General features: G+C 44.6%; 1 long non-coding RNA gene across 1 annotated transcript in view; it reads left to right on the top strand.

The window, feature by feature from the left end:
* LOC134931793 (uncharacterized) overlaps positions 1–13,747 on the top strand; it is a 69,188-nt gene extending 55,441 nt beyond the window's left edge. The window contains exons 2-4 of the long non-coding RNA XR_010179174.1: positions 12,022–12,211; positions 13,132–13,240; positions 13,331–13,747. This is a non-coding gene — a long non-coding RNA (uncharacterized LOC134931793). The remainder of the gene's footprint in view (positions 1–12,021; positions 12,212–13,131; positions 13,241–13,330) is intronic.
* The last annotated feature ends 438 nt before the right edge of the window (positions 13,748–14,185 follow it).

Genomic DNA, 14,185 nt, shown 5'->3' with positions numbered 1-14,185 from the left:
GAGGAATTCCAACTGGGTCGTTTCCTGCACTTCCTACAGTCAGGGGTGACTATGGGCCTAAAATTGGGGTCCATAAAGGTCCAGATTTCGGCCCTATCCATTTTCTTTCAAAAAGAACTGGCTTCACTGCCTGAGGTTCAGACATTTGTTAAGGGAGTGCTGCATATTCAGCCCCCCTTTTGTGCCACCAGTGGCACCCTGGGATCTTAACGTTGTGTTGGATTTCCTGAAATCCCACTGGTTTGAGCCACTTAGGACCGTGGAACTGAAGTATCTCACGTGGAAAATGGTCCTGCTGTTGGCCTTAGCATCGGCTAGGCGTGTGTCGGAATTGGCGGCTTTGTCATGTAAAAGCCCATATCTGATATTCCATATGGACAGGGCAGAATTGAGGACTCGTCCCCAATTTCTCCCAAAGGTGGTGTCCTCGTTTCATTTGAACCAACCTATTGTGGTGCCTGCGGCTACTCGGGACTTGGAGGACTCCAAGCTGCTGGACGTAGTCAGGGCTTTGAAAATATATGTTTCCAGAACGGCTGGAGTCAGGAAGACTGACTCGCTGTTTATCTTGCATGCCCCCAACAAGCTGGGTGCTCCTGCTTCAAAGTAAACTATTGCTCGCTGGATCTGTAGCACGATTCAGCAGGCTCATTCTGCGGCTGGATTGCCGCATCCAAAATCAGTAAAAGCCCATTCCACAAGGAAGGTGGGCTCTTCTTGGGCGGCTGCTCGAGGGGTCTCGGCTTTACAGCTTTGCCAAGCGACTACTTGGTCGGGTTCAAACACATTTGCAAAGTTCTACAAGTTTGATACCCTGGCTGAGGAGGACCTTGTGTTTGCTCATTCGGTGCTGCAGAGTCATCCGCACTCTCCCGCCCGTTTGGGAGCTTTGGTATAATCCCCATGGTCCTTACGGAGTTCCCAGCATCCACTAGGACGTCGGAGAAAATAAGAATTTACTCACCGGTAATTCTATTTCTCGTAGTCCGTAGTGGATGCTGGGCGCCCGTCCCAAGTGCGGACTTTCTGCAATACGTGTATATAGTATTGCTTAACTAAGGGTTATTGTTATGAGCCATCCGTTGAGTGAGGCTCAGTTGTTGTTCATACTGTTAACTGGGTAAGGTATCACAAGTTGTACGGTGTGATTGGTGTGGCTGGTATGAGTCTTACCCTGGATTCAAAATTTCCTTTCCTTGTAATGTCAGCTCTTCCGGGCACAGTTTCCCTAACTGAGGTCTGTAGGAGGGGCATAGAGGGAGGAGCCAGTGCTCACCAGATAGTAAAAAAGGACAAACGGCTGCGCTGGATGTCAGGAAAAATAAATATGCTGTACAGAGAGCCAACGTTAAAAGCAATATTTATTAAAAATGAAACATTTTACTCTGGTGAGATAATTTAAGAACAGTCACTAATAATGAATTAATGGTGACTAATGAAACATTTTTGACCGGTAGAATAATTAAGAACAGTCACTGGTGATGAATTGGTGGTGACTTGTAGTAGCTCAGGATCAATGTGATGAACGTGACCTTAAAGGAAAAATTCCATATTCCAGTTGGTGGGTAATTGATAATGGTCAGGGTGCACAGATGGAATCCATCTGTCACCACAAGTCACCACCAATTCATCACCAGTGACTGTTCTTAATTATTCTACCGGTCAGAAATGTTTCATTAGTCACCATTAATTCATTATTAGTGACTGTTCTTAAATTAACTCACCGGAGTAAAATGTTTCATTTTTAATAAATATTGCTTTTAACGTTGGCTCTCTGTACAGCATATTTATTTTTCCTGACATCCAGCGCAGCCGTTTGTCCTTTTTTTCTTATGTTGCCATTACAATACTTCACATAGTATTCCGGCAAGCGCAGCATCTCAGGAATCATTATTTGCAGACGTGTTATACCATCAGTTAATTCCACATTTTGTGAATAGGCGCTTGTTTTGCACACCAGATAGTACCTAATCTTTTCTTTAGAGTGCCCAGTCTCCTGCGGAGCCCGTCTATTCCCCATGGTCCTTACGGTGTTCCCAGCATCCACTACGGACTACGAGAAATAGAATTACCGGTGAGTAATTATTATTTTTGTGAGGGTCCCAGAGAGGTCGAGCAGGGATCTGGAATGGGTTCTGATAGCAAGTATGAATTTGTACGATCTCAGGATCAGCACATCACTTTAGTAAAGGCTGGCATCAGTAAGCGCTCTGGTAGTCAAGGAGCTCGGAGGCACTGTGAGGGGTTATTGTCTGATGAATATTGTATTTGTAGGAATTGTGAGAATATAGTTGAGGATGGGTGCATCCAGAGATGTCAGTCCAACCTTAATATCGACATGGACCGTCATCCGTTGAGTGATTTCCACTCACTAGTGGGTAAGGTCTTAAACCAGACCGAATGCTGGGTGTGCTGACAGGTACCTCAAAGTCAGAGCAAGTCAGGATTAGTACCGTACCCTTTAGCAATAGATGAGGTACTCGAATTACGGGGTGGGAGACCGGTGGACAAGAAATTCAATATTTCTAGGCCCCCTAGTTTGAAGCTCCACCAGTATCATGTAGATAGATCCTTATTATGTTTTAATATTTCCAATTACCGAAAACCGGGAAATTGGGAAGTGACGTGGAATAACCAGACAATGACCTTTTCACACAGAGCTGATAGGATACCCATAGACTCTGAACTTGTACGCCAAATAGCCAACAGTGGGAGGTATTTTCGGTATAGGTATACTCGTGGAAGCAAGACCATGTGGGTTGGAAAAGTATCGCCAGGGTATTGTGCTCATATCATCCAGCCCGATACTTGTACTGAGCAGATGGGAGAACTGGGGATGGGTTTCTTTACTTGGAAAGTCTGTAATATGGTAATGTTATATTTTGTCCCCTATGTTCTCCCAGATGATGCCTATTTCATATGTGGGAGGAAGGCGTACAAGTGGCTTGCTCAGAGAGATTGTGTTATATTGGGAGAGTACTGCCAGAGGTCATGACCGTAACCCATGATAAGATGAAAGATGTTTACCGCAGTGCTCAGGCTCCTTATACTCATACTCACTATGAACACATCGTCAAGAGACACCTCATAGATAGGACAGAGCAATTCCTTCTCACATTAGACATCACCCGTACTGCCAGAGGAATTATAAATTATAGGTATATCCATGTGCTAGCGAAATTGATAGATAATATCACTGAGATGTATGACGACCCCTTCAGGTATACGGGAAGGGAGTTACAAGCATACAAGCAGGAACTGATTCCATGCAATTGGTTCTCAGGTTTAGGAGAGTGGGCTCAAAATGTTATGAGTGTAGGGAAGTTTCTCCTTTGTATCCTGGGAGTCGTCATAATTATTGGTTTGATATTCAGGTGTGTTCGAATTCTGACGCGGCGCAAGCACGGCACAAAATTGATGAGTCTAAGGAGCGAGGGCGCTGTTATAGCAGCAGATTTAATTTATAACCCATCCATAGAGACAGTGTTATGATAAGGATTGTAAATGAATTTCATGGCCTGTTTCTTTCTCCCGCTTTTCTTTTGTTTCCCCCTCTGCCCAGATACATCCATCCGGAAAAGACATCTGCCCTACCCAAAAGGTTTATGTGAATGTATTTTAGATATGTGTCTTATCTTCATCTCAGCAACCTCCAGTTAATAACACACATAGTCGACAGGTGATATCCACATATACTAGCCCTCACTTATGTTTCCCCCTCCATGTATCATCAACTAAATGTGCACCCCATTTGTTTGAACAAGAAGCCGAAGAGAGCTCAGTAGTGTTTGTTGGCCCATTTACAGACCCTTAATACGGGATGAGAAGGATTTAATGTATACTTCGCAATACCTCGAAGCTTATTTAGAACATATACGGCACGATGATACATGCCCCTCAGACATGGATTCATACATACATACTTTTACTATCCCACTAGGTCATACATTTCCCACCAACTCTCCTCTGACAACTCCAAGCTTCTGTAGATATTGTGTAGATATTTTTCTGTTTTTATTGATTAGATAGTGGCAGTTATTGGTGACTGCCAAAGGGTGGACTGTCAAAGTAAAAAAATGCAGTACACACATCATGTACAAACTACACACAGATGGCCTCCATGCCCGTACTTGCTCTGCTGTGCGTGCGCATATTCGCAATTTGCGTATGGTCGCTCCCGCGGTCCTGCGCATTAGCGCGTGGTATGAGTATTTACAGTAGAGTTTGTGAGCGCATGGAAGGCTATCAAAATACATTACATATTTCTCTGACGTCCTAGTGGATGCTGGGGACTCCGTCAGGACCATGGGATAGCGGCTCCGCAGGAGACAGGGCACAAAATTTAAAAGTTTGACCACTAGGTGGTGTGTACTGGCTCCTCCCCCTATGACCCTCCTCCAAGCCTCAGTTAGGTTTTTGTGCCCGTCCGAGCAGGGTGCAATCTAGGTGGCTCTCATAAAGAGCTGCTTAGAGTAAAAGTTTTGATAGTTTTATTATTTTCAGTGAGTCCTGCTGGCAACAGGCTGACTGCAACGAGGGACCCAGGGGCGAAGAAGTGAACTCACCTGCGTGCAGGATGGATTTGCTTCTTAGGCTACTGGACACTAGCTCCAGAGGGACGATCACAGGTACAGCCTGGATGGGTCACCGGAGCCGCGCCGCCGACCCCCTTGCAGATGCCGAAGTAAGAAGAGGTCCAGAAACCGGCGGCTGAAGGCTTTTCAGTCTTCATGAGGTAGCGCACAGCACTGCAGCTGTGCGCCATTGCGCTCAGGCACACTTCACACCGGCGGTCACTGAGGGTGCAGGGCGCTGGGGGGGGCGCCCTGGGCAGCAATGTTAATACCTTTCTGGCTAAAAAGAATACATCACATATAGTCCATGAGGCTATATGGATGTATTTCACCCCTGCCAGGTCTCAGAAAAACCGGGAGAAGAGCCCGCCGGAATAGGGGGCGGGGCCTATCTCCTCAGCACACAGCGCCATTTTCCTACACAGCTCCGCTGCTAGGAAGGCTCCCAGGCTCTCCCCTGCACTGCACTACAGAAACAGGGTAAAAAACAGAGAGGGGGGGCATTTTTTGGCGATATTATATATATTTAAGCAGCTATAAGGAAACAACACTTATATAAGGTTGTTCCTATATAATTATAGCGCTTTGGTGTGTGCTGGCAAACTCTCCCTCTGTCTCCCCAAAGGGCTAGTGGGGTCCTGTCTTCTATCAGAGCATTCCCTGTGTGTCTGCTGTGTCGGTACGTGTGTGTCGACATGTATGAGGACGATGTTGGTGTGGAGGCGGAGCAATTGCCGGTAATGGTGATGTCACCCCCTAGGGAGTCGACACCGGAATGGATGGCTTTGTTTATGGAATTACGTGATAATGTCAGCACGCTGCAAAAGTCGGTTGACGACATGAGACGACCGGCAAACCAGTTAGTACCTGTACAGGCGTCTCAAACACCGTCAGGGGCTGTAAAACGCCCTTTGCCTCAGTCGGTCGACACAGACCCAGACACGGACACCGAATCTAGTGTCGACGGTGAAGAAACGAACGTATTTTCCAGTAGGGCCACACGTTATATGATCACGGCAATGAAGGAGGCTTTGCATATCTCTGATACTGCAAGTACCACAAAAAGGGGTATTATGTGGGGTCTGAAAAAACTACCTGTAGTTTTTCCTGAATCAGAGGAATTGAATGACGTGTGTGATGAAGCGTGGGTTACCCCTGATAAAAAACTGCGAATTTCAAAGAAGTTATTGGCGTTATACCCTTTCCCGCCAGAGGTTAGGGCGCGCTGGGAAACACCCCCTAGGGTGGACAAGGCGCTCACACGTTTATCCAAACAAGTGGCGTTACCGTCTCCTGATACGGCCGCCCTCAAGGATCCAGCTGATAGGAGGCTGGAAAATACTCTAAAAAGTATATACACACATACTGGTGTTATACTGCGACCAGCAATCGCCTCAGCCTGGATGTGCAGTGCTGGGGTGGCTTGGTCGGATTCCCTGACTGAAAATATTGATACCCTGGATAGGGACAGTATTTTATTGACTATAGAGCAATTAAAGGATGCATTCCTTTATATGCGAGATGCACAGAGGGATATCTGCACTCTGGCATCAAGAGTAAGTGCGATGTCCAAGAAGAAGTCTATGGACACGACAGTGGTCAGGCGATGCGGATTCCAAACGGCATAGGGAAGTATTGCCGTATAAAGGGGAGGAATTATTTGGGGTCGGTCTATCGGATTTGGTAGCCACGGCAACAGCCGGGAAGTCCACCTTTTTACCTCAAGTCCCCTCCCAGCAGAAAAAGACGCAGTCTTTTCAGCCGCAGTCCTTTCGTTTCTATAAGAACAAGCGAGCAAAAGGACATTCATATTTGCCCCGAGGCAAAGGAAAGGGTAAGAGACTGCAGCAAGCAGCCCCTTCCCAGGAGCAGAAGTCCTCCCCGGCTTCTGCAAAGGCCTCAGCATGACGCTGGGACCTTACAAGCGGACTCAGGGGCGGTGGGGGGTCGCCTCAAGAATTTCAGCGCACAGTGGGCTCACTCGCAGGTGGACCCCTGGATCCTGCAGGTAGTATCTCAGGGTTACAGGTTGGAATTCGAGAAGTCTCCCCCTCGCCGGTTCCTAAAATCTGCTTTGCCAACGTCTCCCTCAGACAGGGCGACGGTATTGGAAGCCATTCACAAGCTGTATTCTCAGCAGGTGATAATCAAGGTACCCCTTCTACAACAGGGAAAGGGGTATTACTCCACGCTATTTGTGGTACCGAAGCCGGACGGCTCGGTAAGACCTATTCTAAATCTGAAATCTCTGAACCTGTACATACAAAAATTCAAGTTCAAGATGGAGTCACTCAGAGCAGTGATAGCGAATCTGGAAGAAGGGGATTTTATGGTGTCCTTGGACATCAAGGATGCTTACCTTCATGTCCCAATTTGCCCTTCACACCAAGGGTACCTCAGGTTCGTGGTACAAAACTGTCATTATCAGTTTCAGACGCTGCCGTTTGGATTGTCCACGGCACCCAGGGTCTTTACCAAGGTAATGGCCGAAATGATGATCCTTCTTCGAAGAGAAGGCGTATTAATTATCCCTTACTTGGACGATCTCCTGATTAAGGGCAAGATCCAGAGAACAGCTGGAGGTCGGAGTAGCACTAACTCAAGTAGTGCTCCAACAGCACGGGTGGATTCTGAATTTTCCAAAATCCCAACTGATCCCGACGACACGTCTGCTGTTTCTAGGGATGATTCTGGACACTGTTCAGAAAAAGGTATTTCTTCCGGAGGAGAAAGCCAGGGAGTTATACGAACTCGTCAGGAACCTCCTAAAACCAGGGACAGTGTCTGTGCATCAATGCACAAGAGTCCTGGGAAAAATGGTGGCTTCTTACGAAGCGATTCCATTCGGCAGATTCCATGCACACATTTTTCAGTGGGATCTGCTAGACAAATGGTCCGGATCGCATCTGCAGATGCATCAGCGGATAAAATTGTCGACAAGGACAAGGGTCTCTCTGCTATGGTGGTTGCAGAGTGCTCATCTGTTAGAGGGCCGCAGATTCGGCATACAGAACTGGGTCCTAGTGACCACGGATGCCAGCCTGAGAGGCTGGGGAGCGGTCACACAAGGAAGAAACTTCCAGGGCGTGTGGTCAAGCCTGGAAACGTCTCTTCACATAAATATACTGGAACTAAGAGCAATCTACAATGCTCTAAGCCTGGCAAAACCTCTGCTTCAGGGTCAGCCGGTGTTGATCCAGTCGGACAACATCACGGCAGTCACCCACGTAAACAGACAGGGCGGCACAAGAAGCAGGAGGGCAATGGCAGAAGCTGCAAGGATTCTTCGCTGGGCGGAAAATCATGTGATAGCACTGTCAGCAGTGTTCATCCCGGGAGTGGACAACTGGGAAGCAGACTTCCTCAGCAGACACGATCTTCACCCGGGAGAGTGGGGACTTCATCCAGAAGTCTTCCACATGATTGTAGTCCATTGGGAAAGACCAATGGTGGACATGATGGCGTCCCACCTCAACAAAAAACTGGACAGGTATTGCGCCAGGTCAAGAGACCCTCAGACAATAGCTGTGGACGCTCTGGTAACACCATGGGTGTACCAGTCAGTGTATGTGTTCCCTCCTCTGCCTCTCATACCCAAGGTACTGAGAATTATACGGCAAAGGGGAGTAAGAACGATACTAGTGGCTCCGGACTGGCCAAGAAGGACTTGGTACCCGGAACTTCAGGAGATGCTCACGGAAGATCCGTGGCCTCTACCTCTAAGAAGGGATCTGCTTCAGCAGGGACCGTGTCTATTCCAAGACTTACCGCGGCTGCGTTTGACGGCATGGCGGTTGAACGCCGGATCCTAAGGGAAAAAGGCATTCCGGAAGAGGTCATCCCTACCCTGGTCAAAGCCAGGAAGGAGGTGACTGCACAACATTATCACCGCATTTGGAGAAAATATGTTGCATGGTGTGAGGCCAGGAAGGCCCCGACAGAGGAATTTCAACTGGGTCGATTCCTACATTTCCTGCAAAGAGGATTATCTATGGGCCTCAAATTAGGGTCCATTAAGGTTCAAACAAATCCCATTGGTTTGAGCCACTCAAATCGGTAGATTTGAAATATCTTACATGGAAAGTAGCCATGCTACTGGCCCTGGCTTCAGCCAGGAGAGTGTCGGAATTGGCGGCTTTATCGTATAAAAGCCCATATCTGATTTTCCATTCGGACAGGGCAGAATTGAGGACGCGTCCTCATTTTCTGCCTAAGGTGGTATCAGCGTTTCACCTGAACCAGCCTATTGTGGTGCCTGCGGCTACTAGCGATTTGGAGGATTCCAAGTTGCTGGACGTTGTCAGAGCATTGAAAATATATATTTCAAGGACGGCTGGAGTCAGAAAATCTGACTCGCTGTTTATACTGTATGCACCCAACAAGCTGGGTGCTCCTGCTTCTAAGCAGACGATTGCTCGTTGGATTTGTAGCACAATTCAACTGGCACATTCTGTGGCAGGCCTGCCACAGCCTAAATCTGTCAATGCCCACTCCACAAGGAAGGCGGGCTCATCTTGGGCGGCTGCCCGAGGGGTCTCGGCATTACAACTCTGCCGAGCAGCTACGTGGTCAGGGGAGAACACGTTTGTAAAATTCTACAAATTTGATACCCTGGCTAAGGAGGACCTGGAGTTCTCTCATTCGGTGCTGCAGAGTCATCCGCACTCTCCCGCCCGTTTGGGAGCTTTGGTATAATCCCCATGGTCCTGACGAAGTCCCCAGCATCCACTAGGACGTCAGAGAAAATAAGAATTTATTACGGACTATTTCTCGTAGTCCGTAGTGGATGCTGGGCGCCCATCCCAAGTGCGGATTGTCTGCAATACTTGTACATAGTTATTGTTACAAAAAAATCGGGTTGTTTATTGTTGTGAGCCATCTTTTCAGAGGCTCCTACGTTATCATACTGTTAACTGGGTTCAGATCACAAGTTGTACGGTGTGATTGGTGTGGCTGGTATGAGTCTTACCCGGGATTCAAAATCCTTCCTTATTGTGTACGCTCGTCCGGGCACAGTATCCTAACTGAGGCTTGGAGGAGGGTCATAGGGGGAGGAGCCAGTACACACCACCTAGTGGTCAAACTTTTAAATTTTGTGCCCTGTCTCCTGCGGAGCCGCTATCCCATGGTCCTAACGGAGTCCCCAGCATCCACTACGGACTACGAGAAATAGAATTACCGGTGAGTAAATTCTTATTTTAATCCAAATAGTGCACAATGTACACATATTCTCCTTGCACCACATCAGAAATTAACATCAGTTTAAATGGTAACAGAACAAAAAGATTCACCTTTACAGGATAGGAGGGGACAGAACAAAGTTACAAGGTGGTGTTTGGTATCCAGCTGTAAGGTATTTTAAGGGAAACATTCCGGTGTTGGTTTGAGGAAGATCGCATGTTCCTGCGGATAGTTATGTGCAGGAGCAGAATATAGATATAAACTGTATTTACTGTACATTATGTATGCGGCGGGAATCCAGAGGAGACCACCCACAAGAGCAGTGAAAATAGACATCGCCCACCTATTCAAACAGACCTATGACCTCTCCTGTACTGTAAATGTGCATTCCTGTGTCCAATGGACAAAGAGATTACAGTATCTATTGTATTGCTTTTTTGAAGAAGTGTATAAAGAGAGCTGCTGCAGGCCTGGTCAGACACAAGACTCACAACGTTATCTATTAGATTACAGAGGACCGGACCGGGAAGCGCACGCGAATATACTCACGCATGTACCATGGACTGTAGCCATTATTCTGTTATATTGTCTTATATTGTATTGTATATATTGTAACCCCCTTTCAGAAATATTATGCTGTGGTGTCGGAACCCAGTGATTTAATTACAAATCGGTGTTGTGTCTTTCTTTCCCAGCTAAGGATTAAAAGTGTATTAGTAACGCATTGCATTGCTGTATAAGGTTTAAAGCGTATTCATTGGGTGTGTACGCGCTACGGGTGCATTGTACCGTCAGCGCGGCGTTTGTACACAGAGTCCTTACATCGTACAGGACTCTGTACGCTAATAGCGTAAAAAGTACGTAGCGTGTGTACCAAGTATAGCGGCCGCAGCGGCTAAAGGTTTAAAGTGTGTTTAGAGTGTATAGAAGGTATAGCTTTCATTCCTGTAAGATAATCAGCATTATCAGCAACAACATCTGCCACATGTTGATGATGACGAGGAGGATGAAGAAAGCCAGCAAGCAGTGGAATTAGAGACATCTGGCGACACTTGGAGTACAGATGTAGGGAGGCAGGTTAGGCAAGACCTCATAAATAGTTATTTTTAAGGTAAGTATGTTTTGCTTCTTTCATTTGTTGTCTAAGCCTAAATATATTTTGATAATTTTTCCCTTAAAAACCATTACTCAGAATGTGTCTGTCTCCTTCTGACATACAAACATACCCTCTCTTTATGCTAAACAAATGCAGCATGTGTATTGTGTTTAATTAAATTGACTAAACATCATTTTATGAGTGACATGCATGAAGTCTGTATAAGTGTTAAAATACTTATATTTGTAATTTATTTTAAACACACAATCCAGATAGTAATTGAATATGTTATTTACTTTAGGAAAGTGTGTTACATCCTAATGTAACACTTCTCAACATATAATATGTTATCCTTGAGGAATACATGTGTCCCTATGTGTGATGCTCCATCGGATTTAAGGGACACAAACTTAGTCTCATCCAAAAAAATTTATTTAGTTATGTTTGCTGGAGTAAACTTGCAGATTTGTAAGTCAATACACAGTTTTCAACATATATCCATTATTCCACACATTATTTGTTTGAATCAAATATTTCCCATTACTTTGGTTCTGCATCATGTTTTAGAATCTGATTACTCCTTTTTACCACACACAAATATGGCACAACAATAATGTCAATCATTTTGGGAAGGAATTATCTAAATTTGTTGACAACATATTAGGACACTCTTTGCAAACTCAATTGTGTTATTATTGTAATGTTGTCTAGAGAAGAAATGTAAAAGAGTTAAAATTCACATTGTAAGTTGTATTGTTCATGGATTAATCTGTATGGCTGCCAATCAGTCTGTCTGCAGGATATGAGAGTGATTGGAATCAAGAGATTAATTAATCAAATAAAGTGGTATTGTTTCTGCAGGCTAAAGACATTCTGTATGGCTGCCAATTAGTCTGTCTGCAGGATATGAGAGTGATTGGAATCAAGAGATATTAATTAGTTAATCAAATCAAGTGGTATTGTTTCTGCAGGCTAAGATCAATGTGCAGCTCAAAGAACATTTTCCTCCTCAAAAAAAAAAGATGTGAAAGAATAAATGTGCTGCTAAAAATCCTGTTGTTTGTAACAGTTATAATTAATGATGTTGTAAAAATTGACAAGGTGCTAAGTGTTATATATATTCTGACAATCATACACTTACTAACTGTGTTTATTTTCTTCTCTTTACAGAAATCGGTGTCTATATTTTTTATGTTTTTTTGGGTGGCTGCTTGGACTGGCCTTTGCCTTTACCACTGTTGTGTTGGCGTGCTCTGGTGGAGCGCATTGGTGGTGAGGACACTGGCGATATAATTGGAGTAGTCGTACCAGAACTGCTGCTTGGTTGCTGTTGGTGCTGGGATCTGAGTGTTTCATTGAGGTTAGTGAGGGTGGCATTGAGTTCACATGTTGCAGCATTTTGATTTTCTAAAATTCTGGTGATAGATTCATTGATCATTTGATTGTTTTCTAAGATGTTGATATAGCTTTGCTGTTGTCTGTGCTGTTTTTCCATTATGGGTTGTAAGTTGCCCGTGACATGTGTAATGTCTGCACGCATGATTTCCATGGTATTGGCAATTCTGGTGGTTGGTTCATTTTGGCGACTGATATTTCTGCTGATTCTTCTGAGGTGAGATGGTACGCTTGAAAAAATTTGGGTCTGCCTACGCAGGCAATCTTGATTAGTGGCCTGCTGTGTAGCCCAACTGTCCCAAAACACTTGATCAGGACCTTGTGCTACTGGTGTTGTTGGGCTGTGTTGTGGTGGTGTGCTTTGCTATGGTGGTGTACTCACAGGTGCTGGGTGGCTGATTCCTTCGATTACTGGCTGCATTTGTAAAATTATTGTCTCATCCATGTCACTGTGTTGCTGCTGTTGTGTAGGGATGCTGGTACCAGTACTAGAATCTGGAATTAGAATCATTTTGCCGTTAGTTATCCATATGTTAGAGAAATTAATACAAAGCAATAAACATGGAACACATGTATTTGAATGGTACTTTCAGATATCAGCATAGCAACATCATCACTTTGAACTTAAATACAGACATATGCCTGTTTGTGGCAAATGTGTCTGGTTACTTCATTCTTAAAGCAAGCACATGAGTTGTATGGTAGATCAGACATACTCCACCATAAAAACACAGTTTAAACCATAATGTGTTGCCTTATAGTGTCTAAAACAAAAACATAGTAATGTTTTTGCATGTTGGTGCCAATGTTAGGACAAACACACATGTGAAATTGTGGAAAACAACCTTACTATTTGCCAAGCTTACACATGTGTTTATGTTGCAGCATCTTCCACACAATCTGCTACTGTATGGCTGAAGTGGACATACATAGCTTTACTGGATGTGGACAAGGCCATTTTGCTCAGATACTATTTGATGTTTTAGTGACTTCTGTAAGTATAGCAGATTTTGATGGATTTTGAGTTAATTAGTCTAATTAAATGGATTATTACGAGATGACTTTTTTTTTTTTTAAATTACAGTTTCTTACTCACAATCAAGATGAGGGGAGTGTGGTTGGTGTCTTGGAGGTGTGTCCAAAATTTGGAGTGGTGGGACCGAAGAAACTGAGGACAATCTTCGTGGCAGGGTAACCTGCTGTGGTTGGGACTGGACATCAGACCTTGCTTTCTTTGTTGGCACATGTATTATTTGTTGGTGTGGTACAGGAGTCCGCCTTCTGCTGCTGAAGACTTCTTTTGGTGGACCTAGGATTTAAAGTGTAATGTTGTTATGGCCATTCCTTTACAAACATAACCTATACTACAATGGACACTTTACCTGCTTCCGGTGCGTCATCATCATCAGTTGTCATGGGAGTGACTGTAGGATGAGCAGTACTGCTTTTTTTCAACACCATAAATCATGAAACAAATAAAAGAACTTATTTATTCATGCTATTGTTGATGCAGCCACCCATTATGTGTATAAACATTACATCTTACAAAAATGGTTCTTTATTTAGGGATTAAAAATTACGCACAAAAAAAAAAAATTACAAACACACACATTGGTCAATAGCCATATGCACTATGGTAAGTGCAACACAGGAAAGAATGTACAGGACACAGACATAGGACACAATTACAAATACATACACTTAACAAGCAAAAACACACACATCTTCATTTTCAAATGTAATGTAATTAATGAAAAATGCAATATAGAAAATGCTCTGTGATGTGGCACTCCAAACACACATTAGCACAATATGAGCAAAACAAACAAACAAAAAAACCCATCATAATAGTAAGGTAACTAAAGGCCCATACACACTTGACGATGCACACATCGTTAACGACCGTCGTTAACGACTTCCCTTGAACTTTCCTTGAACA

This window comes from Pseudophryne corroboree, chromosome 6 (assembly GCF_028390025.1).
Source record: "Pseudophryne corroboree isolate aPseCor3 chromosome 6, aPseCor3.hap2, whole genome shotgun sequence".
In the NCBI taxonomy this organism is placed as follows: domain Eukaryota; kingdom Metazoa; phylum Chordata; class Amphibia; order Anura; family Myobatrachidae; genus Pseudophryne; species Pseudophryne corroboree.
The sequence above is the reverse complement of the archived record's forward strand: the minus strand, read 5'-3'. Positions and strand labels throughout refer to the sequence as shown.